We start from the raw sequence: 24,963 nt of genomic DNA on the forward strand, positions 1-24,963 counted from the left end.
GAGACATAAGATATACCATTTTGAAAAAGGTAATCTTCAAAGTGTTTCGTGGGAGTAAACAAACTCGGAGTTTAGGACAATAACGAGTTCTAAACCACACCATACTAAAGTCATTATATAGTGATATCCTCATTTGCAAAGTGGTGGTTATAGGTGTGAAAAGAATTATATTATTACAAAAGCCTTTATCACGAAGCTAAACATGTCTCTTGTATTGATAGAAAGATAACAAAGAAGGATTTGAAGGGTCATCTTTCATGAGTTCACAAGTTCCCAGTCACACCTCAAAAAACAATGACTGTTGTCTTAAGTAAATTGGCTGTAGATATTGGATTCGCACAAATTTATTCAACCAAAGACGTTTAAATACTCCAGATACACGTACAGAAATAAAATTTGTTTTGCTTAAATGTGACTTTGGAAATCGACTTTCACGTACACTAGAAGGTTTCTAGGAAGTTCGGTCTGTGATGGATATCCTTCGAAAAAGCTTTCTGCAATGAAAATGCGGCTTTGGGCAATAACACATAATTATGGGCACCAGAGTATGATCATTAATGAAAGTAGTTCAATGGACAGCATGAGAAGTAGAACATCCTTCACATAAAGTACCATTAAAGTAGTAGAAACGAATGAGAGAACGAGAAACAGCGTGACTGGGAATCATGACTGCGTGTAACACTTGATATTGACAGACACAGATAAATTTAGTTCTAAACAAATAAAAACTATTTTATTTGTAAATTACCAAATTGGACTTCCAACTTGAAACTTATACTGCATCATTCTGAATTCTAAATTATCTTTTTAGTCAACGTAAATTTAGCAAAGTACTGAACCTTTTATCATACAAATATAGTTTTCAGAATGCTAGGGAAAGATATTATGATTCGAAGAATATTTGTTAGATCTATATATCTATATTTCTAACGACATTAGTATTGTTAATAAAGCCTAAATTACAGAGTTCACTTCTCAACTTCTTACACGCCTCCAAGAAGCACAGTGGCATGTCTGCAGATTTCCGCTGCTAGAAATTGGGTTTCGGTACCCGTGGTGGGCAGAGTACAGATAGTCCATCGTGTAGCTGTGTGTTTAAGTTCTTATACTGAGTAATGTCTTTTTTTTTTTGTCTATTTTCACCATATTGTTCACAACAATGTAAAAGGCGCAAGTTTTCGGTTGTCTGTAAGCTACAATAACAAAATGTCTCGACTCTTTTTATAGAGTTAGGCGTACTAGAAACAGTCTTTGATATTAATATCTATCCCTGAAGTATATTTAGTAGCGACAATTGGCACTTCTGATTGATTATTAGCTATTACTAATAGATCCGATTAAAGCAAATTATATACTAACAGCGAAGTTAAAAATCAACGTGACAATCAGTGTAGTTAATTAAATACATCATTCTTACATTTATACTTATAAACATTAGAATGAACTGTTTTATCACTTAGGTACCCTCGCTGTTAACGTTATAATTCTGCCGTAATCACAATTATATTTTACAAGGTTCTGTCAGCTTGGGAAGATTAGGTTAATCCTTAATACAGGTATTAAACAACGCAAAATAATGTGTATACTAAAATTATATTAAAAAAATAAATCAAGTGAAGAAATAATTATATTGCATATACTAAACAGTGTGACCATTACTCTTGTTAAAGAAGGTAGCAATAAATGAGTACTATAGTGTACCTTACTCAGAGAACAAAGACACATCAATTCTTGGCTTGAACTACTGTCGAAGAAATAATTGTTTAATGTAACTCTAACACAACTTTTTTTTTCTACAGTTATTCCTAACACATCTTTTGATCAAAGAAAACTCATTAAGCTTCTTCTACTCTCTTACGTTAGAGAAGAGTGACATTTGTAACAAATTATGAGACAGGTTTACTCCTTTAAACTGTTGAGTTAGTAGCAGCGTTTTGCCGATAGTACAGCCAATGAATAATGTTTATGAAAATACAAATAATAAATAAAATAATACCTGAACTATTCATCAAACTATAACAATGTTAAATGTAATAGAAAGAAAACAGAAAACTAAACATAATATATGGCATGTTTATAAATGTTATCGCTTTTCAATTAACTAATACCCTGTAACAAACACAGAGCTGGTTACATGAAGTAATATATAGTGTTAAATCTTCTGTGAAAACCGAAAAGGAAAACTTATAATTATCTAGAAAGTAGAATATTTAGTATTAATGATAAGCTTTGGAAATAAAGGGCAAAGAAAGTAATGATCAAAAAGTATTGTTACTAGACTAATGACACATACTATATAGGGAACTGTTACATAGCTAATATTAATTATACATAATACAGTCTTAAATTCAATGTAGGTCGACACAATAACGTGATTTCCTATTAACCTAAACAATATCCCAAAAAATTAAAAAGTAAAAGATGTAAAAAAAATGTCTTGATACTCTGTAAAACTACTTCACACGTAATCAGCAGCAAAAATGTTGTGTTTGCAATGTACAACGCGAAACCTCGATTATAATAAATGGGAGTGAGTTTATGAGTTCTATTCACAAAATATTCTAATGATGAACAAACTGGAATTAATAAACATTGTAATACAGCTTGTTTGAGATGTTCATATTTAGGAATGGAAATTTATAATTGCCGAGTTGAAAATGCCTTTTTTATTGAAAACGTTGAGTGTAAATATTTTATTAATGATTTTGATATATAAATCCAAGTATTGTGCTATGGAGTGACCTCCGGCGGATAAATCACTTTAGCATCGAGAAAACATCGATATTTTGGCAAAAGAGTATCATCAATAAATGTGCAAAGCGACTGATGTGAATAGCTCTACTGCAGTCTTTGTGAATAACTCTACTGCAGTCTTTGTGAATAACTCTACTGCAGTCTTTGTGAATAACTCTACTGCAGTCTTTGTGAATAACTCTACTGCAGTCTTTGTGAATAGCTCTACTGTAGTCTTTGTGAATAACTCTACTGCAGTCTTTGTGAATAACTCTACTGCAGTCTTTGTGAATAACTCTACTGCAGTCTTTGTGAATAACTATATTGCAGTCTTTGTGAATAGCTCTACTAAAGTCTTTGTGAATAACTCTACTGCAGTCTTTGTGAATAACACTACTGCAGTCTTTGTGAATAACTCTACTGCAGTCTTTGTGAATAGCTCTACTGCAGTCTTTGTGAATAACTCTACTGCAGTCTTTGTGAATAGCTCTGCTACAGTCTTTGTGAATAACTCTACTGCAGTTTTTGTGAATAACACTACTGTAGTCTTTGTGAATAACACTACTGCAATCTTTGTGAATAACTCTACTGCAGTCTTTGTGAATAACTCTACTGCAGTCTTTGTGAATAGCTCTGCTACAGTCTTTGTGAATAGCTCTACTGCAGTCTTTGTGAATAGCTCTACTGTTGTCTTTGTGAATAACACTACTGCAGTCTTTGTGAATAACTCTACTGCAGTCTTTGTGAATAACTCTACTGCAGTCTTTGTGAATAACTCTACTGCAGTCTTTGTGAATAGCTCTACTGCAGTCTTTGTGAATAACTCTACTGCAGTCTTTGTGAATAACACTACTGCAGTCTTTGTGAATAACTCTACTGCAGTCTTTGTGAATAACTCTACTGCAGTCTTTGTGAATAACTCTACTGCAGTCTTTGTGAATAGCTCTACTGCAATCTTTGTGAATAACTCTACTGCAGTCTTTGTGAATAACTCTACTGCAATCTTTGTGAATAGCTCTGCTACAGTCTTTGTGAATAGCTCTACTGTTGTCTTTGTGAATAACACTACTGCAGTCTTTGTGAATAGCTCTACTGTTGTCCTTGTGAATAACTCTACTGCAGTTTTTGTGAATAACACTACTGTAGTCTTTGTGAATAACACTACTGCAATCTTTGTGAATAACTCTACTGCAGTCTTTGTGAATAACTCTACTGCAGTCTTTGTGAATAGCTCTGCTACAGTCTTTGTGAATAGCTCTACTGCAGTCTTTGTGAATAACTCTACTGCAGTCTTTGTGAATAACTCTACTGCAGTCTTTGTGAATAGCTCTACTGCAGTCTTTGAGAATAGCTCTACTGTAGTCTTTGTGAATAGCTCTACTGTAGTCTTTGTGAATAGCTCTACTGTAGTCTTTGTGAATAACTCTACTGCAGTCTTTGTGAATAGCTGTACTGTAGTCTTTGTGAATAGCTCTACTGTTGTCTTTGTGAATAACACTACTGCAGTCTTTGTGAATAGCTCTACTGTAGTCTTTGTGAATAACTCTACTGCAGTCTTTGTGAATAGCTCTACTGTAGTCTTTGTGAATAGCTCTACTGTTGTCTTTGTGAATAACACTACTGCAGTCTTTGTGAATAGCTCTACTGTTGTCTTTGTGAATAACACTACTGCAGTCTTTGTGAATAGCTCTACTGTAGTCTTTGTGAATAACTCTACTGTAGTCTTTGTGAATAACTCTACTGCAGTCTTTGTGAATAACTCTACTGCAGTCTTTGTGAATAACTATATTGCAGTCTTTGTGAATAGCTCTACTGAAGTCTTTGTGAATAACTCTACTGCAGTCTTTGTGAATAACACTACTGCAGTCTTTGTAAATAACTCTACTGCAGTCTTTGTGAATAGCTCTACTGCAGTCTTTGTGAATAACTCTACTGCAGTCTTTGTGAATAGCTCTGCTACAGTCTTTGTGAATAACTCTACTGCAGTTTTTATGAATAACACTACTGTAGTCTTTGTGAATAACACTACTGCAATCTTTGTGAATAACTCTACTGCAGTCTTTGTGAATAACTCTACTGCAGTCTTTGTGAATAGCTCTGCTACAGTCTTTGTGAATAGCTCTACTGCAGTCTTTGTGAATAACTCTACTGCAGTCTTTGTGAATAACTCTACTGTAGTCTTTGTGAATAGCTCTACTGTTGTCTTTGTGAATAACACTACTGCAGTCTTTGTGAATAGCTCTACTGTAGTCTTTGTGAATAACTCTACTGCAGTCTTTGTGAATAGCTCTACTGTAGTCTTTGTGAATAGCTCTACTGTTGTCTTTGTGAATAACACTACTGCAGTCTTTGTGAATAGCTCTACTGTTGTCTTTGTGAATAACACTACTGCAGTCTTTGTGAATAGCTCTACTGTAGTCTTTGTGAATAACTCTACTGTAGTCTTTGTGAATAACTCTACTGCAGTCTTTGTGAATAACTCTACTGCAGTCTTTGTGAATAACTATATTGCAGTCTTTGTGAATAGCTCTACTGAAGTCTTTGTGAATAACTCTACTGCAGTCTTTGTGAATAACACTACTGCAGTCTTTGTAAATAACTCTACTGCAGTCTTTGTGAATAGCTCTACTGCAGTCTTTGTGAATAACTCTACTGCAGTCTTTGTGAATAGCTCTGCTACAGTCTTTGTGAATAACTCTACTGCAGTTTTGTGAATAACACTACTGTAGTCTTTGTGAATAACACTACTGCAATCTTTGTGAATAACTCTACTGCAGTCTTTGTGAATAACTCTACTGCAGTCTTTGTGAATAGCTCTGCTACAGTCTTTGTGAATAGCTCTACTGCAGTCTTTGTGAATAACTCTACTGCAGTCTTTGTGAATAACTCTACTGCAGTCTTTGTGAATAGCTCTACTGCAGTCTTTGTGAATAGCTCTACTGTAGTCTTTGTGAATAGCTCTACTGTAGTCTTTGTGAATAACTCTACTGCAGTCTTTGTGAATAGCTCTACTATAGTCTTTGTGAATAGCTCTACTGTTGTCTTTGTGAATAACACTACTGCAGTCTTTGTGAATAGCTCTACTGTTGTCTTTGTGAATAACACTACTGCAGTCTTTGTGAATAACTCTACTGCAGTCTTTGTGAATAGCTCTACTGCAGTCTTTGTGAATAACTCTACTGCAGTCTTTGTGAATAGCTCTGTTACAGTCTTTGTGAATAACTCTACTGAAGTTTTTGTGAATAACACTACTGTAGTCTTTGTGAATAACACTACTGCAATCTTTGTGAATAACTCTACTGCAGTCTTTGTGAATAACTCTACTGCAGTCTTTGTGAATAGCTCTGCTACAGTCTTTGTGAATAGCTCTACTGCAGTCTTTGTGAATAACTCTACTGCAGTCTTTGTGAATAACTCTACTGCAGTCTTTGTGAATAGCTCTACTGCAGTCTTTGTGAATAGCTCTACTGTAGTCTTTGTGAATAGCTCTACTGTAGTCTTTGTGAATAGCTCTACTGTAGTATTTGTGAATAACTCTACTGCAGTCTTTGTGAATAGCTCTACTGTAGGCTTTGTGAATAGCTCTACTGTTGTCTTTGTGAATAACACTACTGCAGTCTTTTTGAATAGCTCTACTGTTGTCTTTGTGAATAACACTACTGCAGTCTTTGTGAATAACTCTACTGCAGTCTTTGTGAATAACTCTACTGCAGTCTTTGTGAATAGCTCTACTGCAGTCTTTGTGAATAGCTCTACTGTAGTCTTTGTGAATAGCTCTACTGCAGTCTTTGTGAATAGCTCTACTGTAGTCTTTGTGAATAGCTCTACTGTAGTCTTTGTGAATAACTCTACTGCAGTCTTTGTGAATAACTCTACTGCAGTCTTTGTGAATAACTATATTGCAGTCTTTGTGAATAGCTCTACTGAAGTCTTTGTGAATAACTCTACTGCAGTCTTTGTGAATAACACTACTGCAGTCTTTGTGAATAACTCTACTGCAGTCTTTGTGAATAGCTCTACTGCAGTCTTTGTGAATAACTCTACTGCAGTCTTTGTGAATAGCTCTGCTACAGTCTTTGTGAATAACTCTACTGCAGTTTTTGTGAATAACACTACTGTAGTCTTTGTGAATAACACTACTGCAATCTTTGTGAATAACTCTACTGCAGTCTTTGTGAATAACTCTACTGCAGTCTTTGTGAATAGCTCTGCTACAGTCTTTGTGAATAGCTCTACTGCAGTCTTTGTGAATAACTCTACTGCAGTCTTTGTGAATAACTCTACTGCAGTCTTTGTGAATAGCTCTACTGCAGTCTTTGTGAATAGCTCTACTGTAGTCTTTGTGAATAGCTCTACTGTAGTCTTTGTGAATAGCTCTACTGCAGTCTTTGTGAATAACTCTACTGCAGTCTTTGTGAATAACTCTACTGCAGTCTTTGTGAATAGCTCTACTGCAGTCTTTGTGAATAACTCTACTGCAGTCTTTGTGAATAACTCTACTGCAGTCTTTGTGAATAACTCTACTGCAGTCTTTGTGAATAGCTCTACTGCAGTCTTTGTGAATAACTCTACTGCAGTCTTTGTGAATAACTCTACTGCAGTCTTTGTGAATAGCTCTACTGCAGTCTTTGTGAATAACTCTACTGCAGTCTTTGTGAATAGCTCTGCTACAGTCTTTGTGAATAACTCTACTGCAGTCTTTGTGAATAACTCTACTGCAGTCTTTGTGAATAGCTCTACTGCAGTCTTTGTGAATAACTCTACTGCAGTCTTTGTGAATAGCTCTACTGCAGTCTTTGTGAATAACTCTACTGCAGTCTTTGTGAATAGCTCTACTGTAGTCTTTCTTATTGAAGTTTCTCATGTATGAAAATCCCATAAAAATTCTGTTTTTGCTGACACAACTGCTGAAGAAAAACTTATTTTAGTTCCATTAATAGTATCATTATCAGTGTTGTTGCCAATATACATCTTTGGAATATCTACTTTAATTTTCTCGATGGTTATTAACCTGCTAGTGAGAGTTACTGCACTATTATCCAATATACACATTTGGACTGTTCCCTAAAATTACATCGACGATACTCATCTTTGTCTTTTTTGTTTTCAACTGGATCCTATCTTGTTGTTCCTCTCTTATATTTATTTAAAGGGGGGACGAGAGTAATATTTAGCATTCACTATTACTTTTAAAACTATACTGGGTTATATCATTTGGCATAATTAAAATAATTCTTGTTTTTATCCTGAATTATTTACTTTTTCTTCTTTTTTCTTACAATTTTCATTTTGTTTTTTCATGAAGTTTTCAACTTTGTCTAAAGCGCTTGTTCCTAAAATAGTTACAATCACGTTAATGTTGCCTTTCTGCGTCTCTTCCTGTAGTAACTTTTTCATATCTGTAACCCTTGAATTTCGGCCTATTTTCCATTTGCAACGTCATTCTATCTATATATATGTAAATACCACGACATACTCCCTCAAAGCACAGACCATAGAAGAGTTGCTAGGAGAACCAGATCCGAAAGTTGACACCCTATGTCACTCCCGAGGTATCAGAAGGGTGCTTTTGAGATTTGATGGATAACAAAAGATTAGTATGGAGAAGATGTAAGGGCCCCCGGGGAGATATGAATGGTCAGATCCAAACAATCCCACTAGGCTCTTATGATGCATGCTACATTTGATAAAGATTGGTTACGAAGGTTTAGGAGGGAAAGTCCAACATATAAACAACCCTTCTGCTTTACATTTTTAGATGGCTAGGCTTTTTAATGGAACAATAAGACAAACTATTTTTAGTTGAAAAAAATCATTATTTGTAACAATGACATCAGATAGTTAACACTTAAGACCGTGAACTGACGAACTCTTCGTTATCTATGGATTGTTTCGATCGTTTTGGTAATGGATTTGGTTGTTTTTAAATTAATTAAGTAATTATTTCTCTAATAATCTCCTACTGTGATATATTCAAATTCTGTAAAATTTGTTTCTTAAAATCTTTTCAATTCTAGTTTTGTAAACCTAAATTTAGTTATTATTCTAACATAAATTCTTTTATAACTTTTAGAAAGTTATTTGAATTTCTGGTTTCCTCCAGTTCAAGTAAAATCTGCAAGTGCAAACATTACCCAAACAGCTTTTGCCATGTTTATGTAAAATTTGTTACAACCGTCACACACAAGGCAAAGGTAGCTTACTACCACTATTTTCGGTGTAGAACTGGTGGCCAAAAAAAGCACTATACTCCACATGTGTGTCGTACAGTTTGTACATCTGGTTTGTCACAATGGCTGAATAAAAAGAGAGCCAATATGTCATTTGCAGTTCCCGTGAACGAGATGAGCCCAAAGATCCCTTAACTGACCGTTATTTTTGCATGGCTAATATTTCTGAATATTCAGGCAAAATTAAAAAAAAAATAGGTACGATATTTAATATTTCATTTGTAATAACACCAGTACCTTTCGGTGCCATATCCACAGAAAGTTGGGAAACAGAAGATTTACTCTTCAAAGAAGACAAAGAATTATTTTGATTTAGTAATTTCATTATTCTGGCACCTTAACATGAGCTGCTTCTTAAATACCTTAAAGAACATTTAAATAAATATACAGTGAATTATAAAAGAAATTAATATTTTTCATGACATTACCATTTTCAGTTCAGTTCAATTTAAACCAAAGTATTAAGCTTTTCAGGCTAAAACAATGAATACTTTTGACTTAAGTAACCGTTAAACCATTTAAAGCACAAAAAATATGTGTCTGTCATCTAACTACTTCTAGATCGTAAAGCCGATCTCAACCAAATTTTGTGGAATGTAAGTTTGGAACAAGAGACATGTTAGTGGATTGTTCACAACCCTCTCCATCATCATTATCGCAGTTATCTTTAACTATGTTGTAGCTATCTTGTTTATTCTTCACTTCGTAGCATATTAATTATTTCGATTTTCATAAAATTCTAGTCTAAACAATACTTGTCTAATGTTGTTGTTTTTTATCTTACCTAATATTAGAACTTACTAGGATTGTTGGTTTGAATTAAGCACAAAGCTATACATTGAGCTATCTGTGCTCTGCCAAACACGGATATCGAAACCCATTTGAGTCCGCAGACATATAGCTGTGCCACTGGGGGGCAACTTACTAGGAAAGGCTAATTACTATATTATCTTGGGACATACACAAATTCATTATAAATTTATAAGTTTCCTTTTCTTTTTTATGACACTGCAAAGTTTATATAACTACCAAAATTTATTTTTAATATAAGTCTTTAATTTTTGATAAAACGAAACGTTAATGTTTCTGCGCTTTTAAACGTGAACGCTCAAGAAAAAGATACGTTACTTATTATACTAAATATACCTAATTAGATTCGCTGTAAGTTATTTCACTTTTAAAAAATCAATAAATGTAATTTCAAGACTTAAATACAGAATGGTTGCTAAATTTTATAGATTTATTTGATTATCTGGAATTAAGCACAAATCTACACAATGGTTCTTTGTCAATTACGGTTATCAAAACTCGGTTTCCAGCGTTGTAAGTCTGCAAACATACTTCTGTGCTACTAGGCTATATTTCATGGTCAATGCGACTTCTGTAGGAAAATATATTTGGAATTAACGTTTCTATAACTTTATTGTTAAAGTAAGTTAGCTCGACTTCTCACGTCCATATCATATCTGTTTCCAAGTTGTATAACAGCAGCCTCCCAGTGATATGTCTGCAGTTCATTGTACAACTTTGTGCTTAACTTCAAACAAACAAGTAATATAACAGCATCATAGCTCTTTTAGGTCGTAGACTTTTTGATTGTTAGTAAATTCACTAGATATTTGCATTTGTATTTGCTAGATCGAACATATTATTTAACTTTTGTAATTTGCAAAAAGAATGGAATCTTCTAGAATTTATATGTAATATATGTAAAAGGTATTATTTACATTCGTGGCACATTTGTTCCTTTAAATTTATTTTAGTGCCGACGCTTGTTTCTTTATAGTTTTCTTTTTTGCATGTGTCGTATATTCTTGACTGTGTGTTGTGCAAGTCCCGTATGTTCTCGAAATTTGTAGAAGATCCTTGAGCGTAAGAATCAACAATGTAGTAGGTGTGTGTGTAATACTAGTGATTGACAGTATTGTTGCCAAGCGAACTTTGGTGAACGTTCAAAACTTCGTGTGATTCATGTTAAAAGCAGGAAGCAAGAGAAAGTAGAATAATATTATTCGTCAGGTATAATTAGTGTGATATAAGTCTAAAAAGCTGTAATTGTGATTAACGCTTAGTTATCGGAAAACTACAGAATTTGACCAGGAAAGTTTAATGATTTCGAACATTACCAACCGTTCAACTTCAACTTCGAACGTTAGAATTTCTACAAGGATATTAAATATGTTCTTCGGTAAGAAGTGAACTTATAGTGATGTGAAGCAAATTAGGCAAGATGTAACAATATCAACTCAGAATTAAATTACTCGTCGTGGACTTGTATATTTAAATATATTAGTGTTAAAAAAGGAAATCATGTGTATCAATCTTGTTGGCAAATACCATAAATTTGATACATATTAACATTTAAATTAAAAGTAAAATTTCTGGTTATTTGAAATAGTAATACGTTAGCATACGTAACATAAATCTGAGACTCGTCCAAAATTAATTATAATGCATAACACATTAAATGAATATTAACCTAAAGCTACAAACTTATGAAAAAATAATTTTAAATAAGTCATATTTTTCCTGAATTCTGTCAAATGAGTGTGAATTTTCCATGGTAGAACGATACAGTAAGATATTTTGAATGTCACCTACTATTTCTCAAGTAGAATGATACAGTATAATATGTTTTAGATATTATTTGACATTTACATGATAGAACGATACAATAAGTCATGTTTCGTATATCATCTACAATTTACATGATAAGATGATACAATTAAACATCTTCTGGATGTCATCTACTACTTTCATAGAAGAACGATACAATCAGAGATTATTCGAGCGCTATCTACCGTTTCCATAAGGAATTTTTAGATGCCATTCACTTGAGAGAACGATATAATAGACGTATGTTTAGAGTGTCATATACTGTTTCTGCTTGAAAAACAAAAGCTGGCTACATGACATTTCTTTTTAACGGTGATGAACATGTTTTAGTGGCAACGGAGCATGGACCCTCACTTTATAAAAGAAAAAAAAACGAAACTAAAGTTCGTACTTCTCATTTTTAGTATATACTAAATACACATTCTATATACATGGAAGATATCTTTTAACACAACTGAGGTACTTAAAATTTAGTATGAATTTCATCTTAAGTATTACACACAAAATAAAAATTGCTTTTGTCATCCAATAAGTTTTTTCTATAACACGGAAAAATAAAATTGAATTATTACATGTTACATAACTCTTGTTATTTTAATAACATGTCATTTTCTGAAAAATTCAGATGAAACATGTTATGAACAAAGTTTAAGATAAAAACTTTCAAAGCTCTCTCCTGAATTTTTAAAATAGTAATATTTACTGAAAGTCAACATAATCCTCTAAAGTGATTTTCAATATATATCACCAGTTTTGTAATAATCGACACACTTTTGCACCTTAATATTCATTATTATCCTGTACATTTTAATTATTTTTATGATGTAATTTAAAAGAGGCTTTATCGTTTTATAACACGATTTATTAACATTACGAGTTATAGGTTTTGATAACATGTGTCTTTTTATTTATAGTCTTTATTGACATGAACATTTATTAAATTATAGTTCTTCTGGAACCTATTTGGTAATGTAATAGAATATTTTACATATGAGAAAAAAAGATTGATTGCACAAGTGGGCTCATCAAACCTGAAACTGCCGATTAGTTATTAAATAACTGGACAGCTCATATAGTTCTCGAATCAACGCGTACGCTTAGCAAATATTAACTTTTTTTTTTCGTTTTATTAGTGTAAACTAACATATGCAGTCAGAACAAGGCCTAGCTGAAATCGTGATACGTTTTCCTTTTCGGCTTAGATTAAAAACTCATTTAGTTGTTATGAGATTGTTGAATTTCAAATACTTGAATTTTATATTGATTATAGTTTTATTTCTTTACAAATATGTAAGTCTTTTTTTTTTTACCAAAATAGTTCATTTGAAAACCTAATACATGTATATGTGTTACCAGAATCTTTGAAACATTAACTGAAATCTTTATTTAGGTTTTTAGAATGTTAAATAATAAAGCTCGTGAAACATATTAAACTTTAATCATTGTCACATGCTAACTAACCAGTGATCAGAAATTATTGATGTTAGCTAAAAATTAGTATCACATTTAAGTAACCCATAATCACTTGCTATTACCAGCATTTAAACACTGACAGCGCAGTGATAACAATTTTTATCATTTTTTAAACACTGGTCTTTAGCGTACCCAGACTGCAAATCTGTGGGTTTATAATTCTCGCCTCGTTGCTGCAAGAACGTGCTCAGCACTGATTAAGGTCGAATCTCACTATTTGTTCAGGTAGTTGTGAAAGACGTCTACTAGTTCAAACTATTTGAAAACTTTGCGCTTAAAGTCTAAAAACAAAAACAATAACAAAAACACTAGTAGCACAAATGTTTAACCTATATATTGTTAGTTTCGGTATTATCAAATATTAGTCATTTGTGCAGATAGTTAATTTACCTCAGGAATGAAACATGGAAATAGCACAAAACAATGAAAGTAAATTAAGTCAACGAAAAGAATATAGGAAATACAAAGACAATTAATTATTAAGAAATAAAATCTCATGATAAAGAAGTATGTAAATTGGAACGTAATTAACCCAACAATTTTATTTTATACATTTTACAGTAGAAGTTATCTGAACAAAAATACATTTGTCCTGTTTTTAACTTGTGGCTTATTTGCTTGTGTACGACCATTCACCTTAAGATAAATGAAATGTAAACAATTTTCAACTAAGCAGCAACAAACCTCGAGCATATTTGTTATTTTGGTCGTTCAAAACGCTTCTCTAAACAAATCAAACAAGCTGCTCCTAACAACCTCAACGTAGGCTTAGTGTTTGATAAATAGTTTTTATGTCTGCTTATTTTTATTAGTTTGATTCTAACAAGCAGCATGAAGTGTTTGTACTGTTATTACTAATCAACATTTGAACATGTACACTTATCGATCATCTATGTAATAAAACGAGCACCACGTTTAATTTATGATATTTACGAGAATACATATAATATATATATATTTACAAAGTTATTCCTAGAATACGTCTATTGAAGGGCTTCCTCTAGAAGTAGTAGCTATTTCAACGTGCGATGGACAAATTATGTGAGACACTCGCACAAACATTGTTAAGCCAATAATAATATAATTGAGCGTGAGCTACACAGTTTTGCTTAGCAAAGGCGAAGCTTAGAATTATTTCTTTAATTGATGGACTATTGCATATGTAAATTATAATTAGATTTAGTTTTGTTTTTATATTATTTAATAGTTTTTTTAAAAAATAAGAAATTATATATCTTGCTAATTATTCAGTGCTATAAATGAACATGAAACTCGGCTAGAAAAAGTGAAAATAAGTGATTATGTTTGGACACTTTATTTAGTACTTCCGTAAGAAATAAGGAATAAAAATTCAACCAGTAATTATTATAGGTTCATTATTCTCTTCAAAGGTTTGATCTTAAGCGATTCTTCAGAATGTACTAAAAGGTTGAAGTTAAACTGATTTAAACGTACTATATAACAAGAACACTTGCTTCATGAATTAGATTAAAAAAGAATACGACAAAAACAAAACACAGTGACACATACTTGGGTTACAAATGACAATAGCTCAGAAATATAAATATTTATTTTAATTATAAGCTGTCGATTGATTACAGTTAACACTAGAGACACGAATCAGTGGCATAATAACAGTAACGCGACGTATCGAGATAACGATTACAACAACGAAAGCTAACATTTATCGAAGAGAAGCATAATATTAACAAACAAGAATAATTATTGCAAATTTATGACAAGTAGACCAAATTCAATAAAAAATAAGAGTGAAATGTATTATCAAAAGAGATAATAAAAACTACAGTATAATGCAAAATACCATTTTATATATTTATAGAAGTGTTAAGAAATAACACCGAACGGTACACGTTTCGTTAAAGTACTAAGTGCCGAGAATAGTGATCAATCTACGTTCCTCTTATTTCAGTGTTTTTTAGAGCAGATCTTATATTACAAGGTAGAAGTGAAAAAATCCTGTTTTTTTTTTTCAGTAAAACGTTGAAAAATATGTTTGTCCGTGTTGTCATTATCTGCATTGACAATGGATTTTGAATTGTGGTCCAATCTTGTGTCCAGTTTTACTGACATAAACGCTTATGACAAAGTTTGCGTATCACAAAATAAATGCTCGACTCTGGTGCAAGTGAGAACAACTATTTGATCGCAAATTCAATTTCAGTGGTATGACTACTATGATAGGCAAAGTATTCATGATGAAAGGACAACGTTTCAAAAGTCTTCTGCCCTTCGTCCTCAGGTCACTGTATGTATGGTGTTATTTGTAGTATTCTAGTGAACTGTGTAGAGTGTGTTATGATTAGTTAGTTTAGGGTATGTTTGTTTGATTAAGCACGAAGTTCCACAATGGACTATTTGTATTCTGCCCAATAGAAACCCGGTTTCTAGTGTTGCAAGTCCTCAGACATGCCGCTGTGCCACTAGAGAGAATTTAGAGTACAACTGTTAAAGTGATTACAGGTAACATAACAGGGTCTACGACAAAATAACATCTAGTAAGGTTATATACTGTAGTGTCATTGCAATGCACATTAACTCCCATAAATGTTTAAAACATAGGTTGGTGAAGATTGTCTTTGTTTTAAAGTCTTTTTTTTTAATTATTGAATTTTTTCTAGAATGAAAAGACAGTGTTATGGCAAAGTGGTAATATTTGTATATCATGTCGGATATAGCGGTTAAAAAATTCAAGTCAAGGGGCAGAAACAAGATTTTGTAGAGTAGTTTTGTAACATATTTTGGTAACAACATTAGAATAATACGATATTTAAATTATTAATTAGCCAATTTATTTTTTGTCTTTTTTAAAAAAAAATATTTCTCGAATTTCCGGTTTTTGTATCGCCGTTTTCTTTATGTCACATTCCAATATTTTATAAACAAAAATTCACTGTTATATTTTACATATTCCTCATTAAAATTATCTTATAAACACTTCAGGGTCACTTAACTTTCACACTTCTCCTTTACTTTCAATTCACTCCCGATAAATAAACTTCAGCCTTCTGAAACCATTTGGTTTCTTGGAGTGTGATTTATTAATCTTTTTGATACTGTGTATTTTTCCAAGTTTTATTATTTATTTTCTTGATAATGGCATACTTTTGGGTCTATATATTATTTTTCATATCCTGCTAAGTCGGTGGATCTATTTTTGTTTTCGTTTTGCGAATATATTAAGAACATTTTACCTGTGTAACAAGTTTTTACTGCTTCATGTTTTGCGAACTTATTTCCAATTGCATGGTTTGTTGTTGTTATAGCTGAAATGATGTTGAATACCACACATTGTTTTAGATTATGACATTCCATAAACAAGCAAAGCCTCACAAACACTGAGTTAATTGTAACGGATTTACCCGTTGTATATTTAGTTTATTACCTACATATGTTTTCATGCATGTGACGTATATTGTTGGATGTGCATTACACAAGTCTTGCCTGTTCACTAAATTTGTAGAAGATTCTTGAGAGGAAGAATCAACAATATGTGGTTTACTAGCGTGTTTTCGAACTTCGTTGAAGGCTTGAAAATCTTATTAATCAGAAAACTACAGATATATATTGTTTGTTAGCTACAATCCATATAATATAAGCCTTGGTAGCTATATTTGTGATTAACGCTTATTAATCGGAAAACTACAGATGTTGACAAGAAACGTTTATAGATTTCTATTATTATAAACCGTTCAACTTCAGATAATCTCTGCAAAGTGAACTTCGTCCCTAAATCGTGAGTTAGAAATTTCAGACTAACTAATTAATATACTATTTATCAATTCATATATGTAATATATGTAATGGATTTATTGTTTTACGTTTATTTTTAATATCTACGTTTGTTTTAGTTTAATGTATGCATCTGTGTATCAATATATTATAGCTGGTAATTTGTTGATGAACATTTCTCTTCGTCAGGAAAGAACTTACATCCTTTGCAATAAACTAGTTTCGTCGATTTCACGGCTAATCAGTACAATAACGTTAGACCATTTATTGCTGTGTAGTGCAAATAATTTTGAGATTTCTATGTATAGAAATAATTATGAATAGTTAATTCTAACCGTATGATAATATAGTACTCAAACACCTAAAGTATTTTAGGTTATTATTGTGGATGAAAGGATTATAAATCAGCAATCAGTAATGTTTAATCCCTCTTTTGTAATTTTTCTCCCAGAACTTCCTTAGTTAAATAGTGGCATTCCATAGGTCTGCACTTTTACTCTCTATATTGTTGTTTTTATATGATTTATTACAACCCTTCCTGACATGGTAGTGTTCCATAAGTCATCTTATTCCATCTTGCTGTTCCAAGTAGGATTTTTCCTGGTCATCCTTCAGATAACTTAATTACATAGACCCGTTCTGTTACTACACTGTTGTTCCCTTTTGAACTTTTCCCAAAAGTTACTTAAGGATATAATAACATTTCATACGTGTATTACCTATAATTATTCTCTATTTTTCTTACACCACTTCCTTATATAATAACGTTCCTCCAGCCCGCGATATAATTACTTATACTTGTTCCTTGTAAGTCCAAGTTTTATCTGCCTGCGAAATGTTCCTCATATGATTTGTCAAAGCACTTACTTGGATAGTAGTGTTCCATGAACTCACTTTCACATACTACTATTATTCCGCTTGAGATTCCTCACACGGTTACAAGGCCCTGGATTGTAATATTCTACAGGTGCCCTTGTTTACTGTCTGCATGTTTTTGTTGTGATTTTTTTCGCCAAATATAACACAGTGCTGTTTTAAAGTTAATCATGGCAGTAATTGTTCTATTATTTTCTGAACAACATTTAATAAGAACTGATCTGCTGTATACTTTACTGATAATTCCAATTTAACGTTACAGAATATATGTTTTGGCATATTCAAGTATAACACGAAATTATTGCACGTGTCCTTTTATGTCGGAAACCTTACTCTTTTCACTTATCATGTTTTCACTGTTTTCACTTTCAATTATCATGATAGCTCTTCGCGGAGGCCAGTATTGAGTAATGAAAATTCCACTTCAATTATTGCACATGCTTGTACTTTCTGCAGGCGCTAAGCAACAATCTTTATCAACGCGGATTTCTAATTTACCCAATGATTTTCTGCTCGCCGTATATTCTTCCCTGTGCTTTTCCCAGGCCTACCAGCAGCGAATTTTACGGAACTTGTAATACATGCGCAACTCAGCTCCCACTGCACGTTCTCCCGGGCAACTTGCTTGTCTGTTGCTTGGTTGGTATAAAATGGTCTGCTGATTTCTGTTTAATAGAGAAATCTGCAGCAATCATAATAAACATCAGAACAACGGTTGAATGTGCCAACTAACAGAAGTTTGCCATTTTGACCTTTTAATCAGGTATGTAAGATTAATATTTCACTTTTTTGATGCTTCAAAAACGTTTTTTTACTAAACATTCTCTTGTAAAACACAGTATACTCAATGTCATTTGAAACTACTTTCATATTCAATCCAAATAAAATACGAGTAAAAGTCAATAATTGTATGTAACAATATCTAAAAAACACTATAACGGCTGAGTTTAAATCAGATGAAACTTTCCCTTGAGTACGAGTTATTTTTTTGGCCGACTAGAACGTAACAAATATTTAAAGGGTTGAAACGCTATTTATATTATCAAATTACATGAACAACAACTATGTGGTGTGAAGTATTTTTAAGTTACTAAAGTGTAATTTTTATGAATTTTATATGAATTATTTACAACTAAGAATTAGAATAAGGATTATTATCACAATTTTATTTATGTATTTTAACACTAATTATTTATTTATTGTATTAACGTAACTTTATGTAAAGTTATGACACATACACAATCATATATATATATAAAAGGAAAACCAAATCATAAATAGCAATGCAGCAGAACAAAAAGGAAAACCAAATCATAAATAGCAATGCAGCAGAACAATGTGCTGAATGTAACTGGAACTTGGATGTAAAGTTATGTAAGTTATTTTAAACACATTACTCTAGGCACAATTCGATTGATCAGCGGGTATAGTATGAAACACCTTCAAAGTATGTTGCTTTCTTCCCTCGTGCAACTTGCATAAAATGTTTAGTTTGTTTTCATCATTCTCATCTGCTCGTTGTTTCTAACTTATGTACCTTGCTTTCTTTTCACACGGCTATTTTATTTTATTTTTCCTAAGTTAGTACATATCTTTGCTAATAGCCTGCTTTACGTTCATGAAATGAATCCCCTATCTATATACGGTTACCTCTTACATTGCATGTTTAACTGTTTAAATGAATCACAAATTTTGCATTCTATGACCTGTTTTCCTGTTACTTCGTAGGCCCGGCATGGCGAGGTGGTTAAAGCACTCGACTCGTAATTCGCGGGTTTGAATCCCTGTCACACCAAACATGCTCGCCCTTTCAGCCGTGGGGGCATTATAATGTAATGGTCAATCTCACTATTCGTTGGTAAAAGAGTAGCCCAAGAGTTGGCGGTGGGTGGTGCTGACTAGCTGCCTTTCTTCTAGTCTTACACTGTTAAATTAGGGACGACTAGCGCAGATAGCCTTCGTGTAGCTTTGCGCGAAATTCAAAACAAACAAACAAACAAACAAACAAACCTGTTTCTTCGCTTCTTTGACACTACTTGACCCACATTTCTCTTGTGATAATAATTGCACTCTGTTTATAAATATTTTTATTTTCTTTTGTTTTATGAACTCACTATAGTTTTTTCCTTTTATTTGTAGTAAGTATTAAAGAAATGGTTTACTATTCACTATGCTAAATGAACCATTTGTAATATGCTTTTATATTTATGAACCAAACTTTAATTTAGAGAAATCATACCATCTTCTGCCACTGTAATTCAATGTGCAATTTTTCTTCTACTAATCTTGTACTTGCATTTCATTACTTACATGGTTTTTAAACTGATTATTTACAATATTCTTCTTCTTTCGATATACTTACAAAATCTAACCTATTTTATTATTCAAGTGTTATTCAAACGTATCACTTACTGTAACCCACTGCATCTGATACATGTATTCAATGTCCCTTGTTTTCTTATATATTTGCTACCTTAACTAATTATTAACTTCTTCATCTGAGACACGTACTAAATGTATCTATTATCTTTCTAATTCCATGTATCCTGTTTAGTTTGTGTTCTGTTTAACTCATTCTCTCCTACGTTCTAATTTTTGCGATACTTTAACATGTTCAGATTCTTCTTTTTACGTCAGTGTAGTCCTTTTTTCTACTTCACATCATGAATACTATTTATTTCTTCCTATGCCATGTTAATTTTCCACCGTAGCATAACTTAATGCAGCTTGCACCTACAGTTTAAGTTTAATGTACTTCAGTTTCTCAGATACCTTGTTCACACCGTCCAGTTTTGTTTAATTTACTGATACCTCATTATTACTATATTTTTTGAATTCAACATGTTTCTCAACTCCGAGTATTCCGTTTTTCTTTGATATATTAACAATATTTACTTAGTTTTCTTATTTGTTTACTATGTTACCTAAAGCATTGTTTCATTCCTTTCTAGTATTTCAAATGGCTTTCTTTATTTCTCTTTCCCAAGCTAAATTAACACAAGATATTCAGTTTTATTTCTGCTAGTTTAATGAATGCTACGTTGTTTTCTCTCTTCTACTGTAGTTACTCGGTAAGCTATTGTATTGTTTATTCTTTACGAACCTTTCAAAGCGTCGCTTTTTTGTACTTCTAATACTACAGTTGTGCATTTATTTCTCTACTGTTTCAGCTTAATATTCAGTGTATTATTTGTTTTAACTTGAATGAAAATAATTTATTACTTGTGTGAATGTGTAAGCCAATCTATAATTTTATCCTGTTTTAATTTTATTAGATATAGTTCATTTATATTGCGTAGTTACTAAGAGAAAAATACATTGGTTCATTTTTTGTGTAATATTTTTCTTGTTGCATTTTAAATTAAAATGCATTATTTTGGGTCTCAAAACCTAGGTCGTATTATTAATATTTTCCTTAAAAAACGTTTTTGTTACAAATATAAAATTATAAAGAAATTTATTTTAATAATATCTATTGGATTGAAAATATTATATGTTTAATATTTTTTACGAAGAGTGTAAAAATGTCTTGTACGTTAGAATTCCGTAAAAAAAAATTAGAAAGATTGCCCGTTTCAAAAATAATATCTATATGTAGGTGGGACTTAAAAATACAGACAAGATATATGAAAAAACTGTTCTTTGTTGTAATGTTTCATCAAAACACATGACGATATTTAATTACGCATAAAATTTTAGAATAATATCAGATGAAACAACTTTCACATCAAGAATGTTTTAAAGTAATAACGGAAATTACAAAGTAGGTTAGGAAACTGTCCTTCATATATGTAATCGTCAAGCCTCGACATCTGGTAAATAAAGTAATTAAGGTAATGGATTTATCAATTTAAAACAAGAACTCTCTTGTATTCCTGGAAACTATTTGTCACTTGTTGAAAGAAGGTTCAGAATATCAGACAGACTATTTTTAGCATTAAAACCTTTTTATGAAATGGATATTGAGACTGAATTAATTTTCTCTGAGACATTTTATATTTCATAATAATCAATCCTGTAAAATGTATATATGTAGAAAACAACAATATTCATCATGAACGATGCTTATATGGCGGGTTATTCGTTTGTGACTTATCTAACAGTTTCAGATTGATTTTCTCCAACCAATCAAATTTTGAGTTTTTGTTTAATCGAATCGTTGGAACGATATCAATCGCAGTCAGCATTAAGCATTTTGTAAGGTCGCAAAATATTTGAGCACGTGACAGTGGCGGGATCAAGGGGGGCTTGGGGGTTGAGCCCCCCAAAATGAGCCAAGTCCCCCTCAGCCCCCAATAATGTTACCTACATATATTCATAAAATATGGAAAACACAATCGTCGTTGTTGCTTAACAATTAACATCAAAGAGACAGATCTGTAGAACTCAACGTCTTCATTGAGACGAAAGTATGTGTCATGCGTCCCATAGCAACGTACTGAATGCACTGAAACTCGTGCGCTGTAATGCCATTCTATCTTGAGCTTTGACGAAGATTAGACAACCACGTTGATTTCAAGTTACAACAGATCATCAGGGATTTTACTTGATAAACAAAAGGTTTCACAGCTATTTACCCATTAATTTCATTTATCTTTTATTGAAAAGTAAAACACAGCATGCATCTATAAGTGTATTGTGTATAGGTCAAAACTATGAAGCATTTAGCTGGTGTTGTGTCCTCTGTGAGATCATTTTGCATTGTGTATCAGCCATCCAGAACTGTACTGATAATTGTGATAATTGTGGCATACACTTAAAATTGTGACTTACAATCCAATTAATGTTATACTTATGATTAGATAATAACCTTACATGTTAACTGAACAAATAATATTTCTAAACAATTCTAGAATGAATTTTGAAGTTTTCATTGGATCTCCACAAACTTGTATGCATCGCTGTGTCCCTACCTGTCACTTCAGCTGCCTGTGAGAGAAGTTTCACATGTCTGAAGCCTCTTAAGACATACTTGCGCAACAGCAGTGGTAACAACCGCACCAGCAACCTTGCTGTCATATCAGTAAACTCCAGGAGGGCAAAACAACTCGATATTGATACTGTTATAGACACATTTGCTGCCAATCACCAGAACAGGCGCATTGTTTTGAAGTAATATTGACTATAAACACAACATGATGAAAGATAGTTAGGCTAATTGTGACCTTACTTTTCCTCAGAGTGTATTAACTTCACATGGGATAATTCGTTTCTGCTATGTCAACTATGTCTTTATGTTATATTTCTTTTGATTTGTAGCTTTACTCTTAATGGTATATCAAATGTTCAATCTAAGCTAATCTTGATTTTCTTTATTATTATGTATTACCTTGGGTGGAATTTAGGTGAGCTTCCTCTTTTACATATACGCATATTTTCATAAACAGATTATTTCTAATTTGTAATAATGAATTATTAATCATAGTATGAGTTTCCAATAAAAACTGCATTGAAAACGCAGTTCAAAATAGCCCACCTTTCTGAAATGTACCTTGGTATTTACATTATTATAATTTACCATCTATACTTCATATTGATGGCATTTTGAGAAGGCCCCTCCACAGTTTACCTCAGCGTCCCCAACGAAAATATCCTGGCGCCGCCACTGGCAAATGAAAGATATGTCTGATACTTATTCATCACAAAAATATAATCGTATGAATGTTGATGTTCCACTGTCATGTGCTTCAACAAGTTTCGAGAAGAAGATTCTTTATCATTTCTGTTCTTAATTTAATAAAATGTTACGATTAAAATACAAATTTGTTTTTTAATTATGACCCAGTTTCTTTTCTGCTATTTCTGCTGAGCCATTTTCTTTGCGGACTTCAAGTTTGCCCCCCGCTAGTACAACTGTAAGTCTACGGATTTACAACGCTAAAATCAGGGGTTCGATTCCCCTCGGTGGGCTCAGCAGATATCCCGACGTGGCTTTGCTATAAGAAAAACACATACTTCAAGTTTATAGTGCGTTTTTACCAATCAAACATAATCTCACATATCTTAACCAATCGTTATAGCGGTCACGTTGTAGCTATTTTAACGGTACTTTTTACATATCATTCATTTCTTATGCACATTTGCTTAGCAAGTATAAATATATATTTTCCTAGTCCTTATTGCTTGCATACTTAATTTATGCGTCTTAAGAACAGCTTCTTTAACTTTCGCTTCTTATTATCAATTGAAATTCTGCTTTATAACAATTTTATGTTTACGTTCTGCTTATCAAACTGTAGGGAAAACGGCAATTTTTTTTTGTAGCTCTACAATTATCTTCTCGTTACATGTAAGTCTAACCTCTGTCTATTAATAACTGTATATTTAATTTCTGACTTTTAGCGGTTTTATGTTTAACTCATGCTTGTTACAAACTTTGTATTTAACTCCTACTTCTGAGAAGCTATACATTAATTTTCGCTCTTTAATAACACTGATATTAAGTCCTGTTTCTCAGTATTTATACAGTGGAATTTGCCTATTATGAACTATATTTTTAACTTTTGCTTCTGACGGGTCATTGGTAAGTTTACAAATTTATATTAAAATCTAGCGTTCGAAAACAACTATTAATTCAACTACTACTTCTTACCAGTTGGATGTAAAACTTCTACTTCTTTGTTGGTCAATAGTTAACGTATTTTTAAAAACTGTATATCTAATTTTCAGTTCTTAGCACTTATTTATTTAACTCCTGCCTCACAATAGTTATTTATTTAACTCCTGCTTCACAGTAGTTACTTATTTAACTCCTGCCTCACAATAGTTATTTATTTAACTCCTGCTTCACAGTAGTTACTTATTTAACTCCTGCCTCACAATAGTTATTTATTTAACTCCTGCTTCACAATAGTTACTTATTTAACTCCTGCCTCACAATAGTTATTTATTTAACTCCTGCTTCACAGTAGTTACTTATTTAACTCCTGCCTCACAATAGTTATTTATTTAACTCCTGCCTCACAATAGTTATTTATTTAACTCCTGCTTCACAATAGTTACTTATTTAACTCCTGCCTCACAATAGTTATTTATTTAACTCCTGCTTCACAGTAGTTACTTATTTAACTCCTGCCTCACAATAGTTATTTATTTAACTCCTGCTTCACAATAGTTACTTATTTAACTCCTGCCTCACAATAGTTATTTATTTAACTCCTGCTTCACAGTAGTTACTTATTTAACTCCTACCTCACAATAGTTATTTATTTAACTCCTGCTTCACAGTAGTTACTTATTTAACTCCTGCCTCACAATAGTTATTTATTTAACTCCTGCTTCACAA

General features: G+C 32.4%; 1 protein-coding gene across 4 annotated transcripts in view; it reads left to right on the forward strand.

Annotated features, from left to right (window-relative positions):
- The first annotated feature begins 18,115 nt into the window (after positions 1-18,115).
- LOC143235017 (GTP-binding protein Rhes-like) overlaps positions 18,116-24,963 on the forward strand; it is a 51,256-nt gene continuing 44,408 nt past the window's right edge. For 2 of the 4 annotated variants that reach the window (XM_076472727.1, XM_076472728.1), the window contains exon 1: positions 18,118-18,441. The gene's annotated coding sequence lies outside the window, so the exon portion shown is untranslated. Of the gene's footprint in view, positions 18,442-24,963 lie in introns of all 4 variants that reach the window. The other 2 variants (XM_076472729.1, XR_013018893.1) reach the window with 2 other exon arrangements.

The sequence above is a fragment of the Tachypleus tridentatus genome, chromosome 12, assembly GCF_004210375.1.
Source record: "Tachypleus tridentatus isolate NWPU-2018 chromosome 12, ASM421037v1, whole genome shotgun sequence".
NCBI lineage: Eukaryota > Metazoa > Arthropoda > Merostomata > Xiphosura > Limulidae > Tachypleus > Tachypleus tridentatus.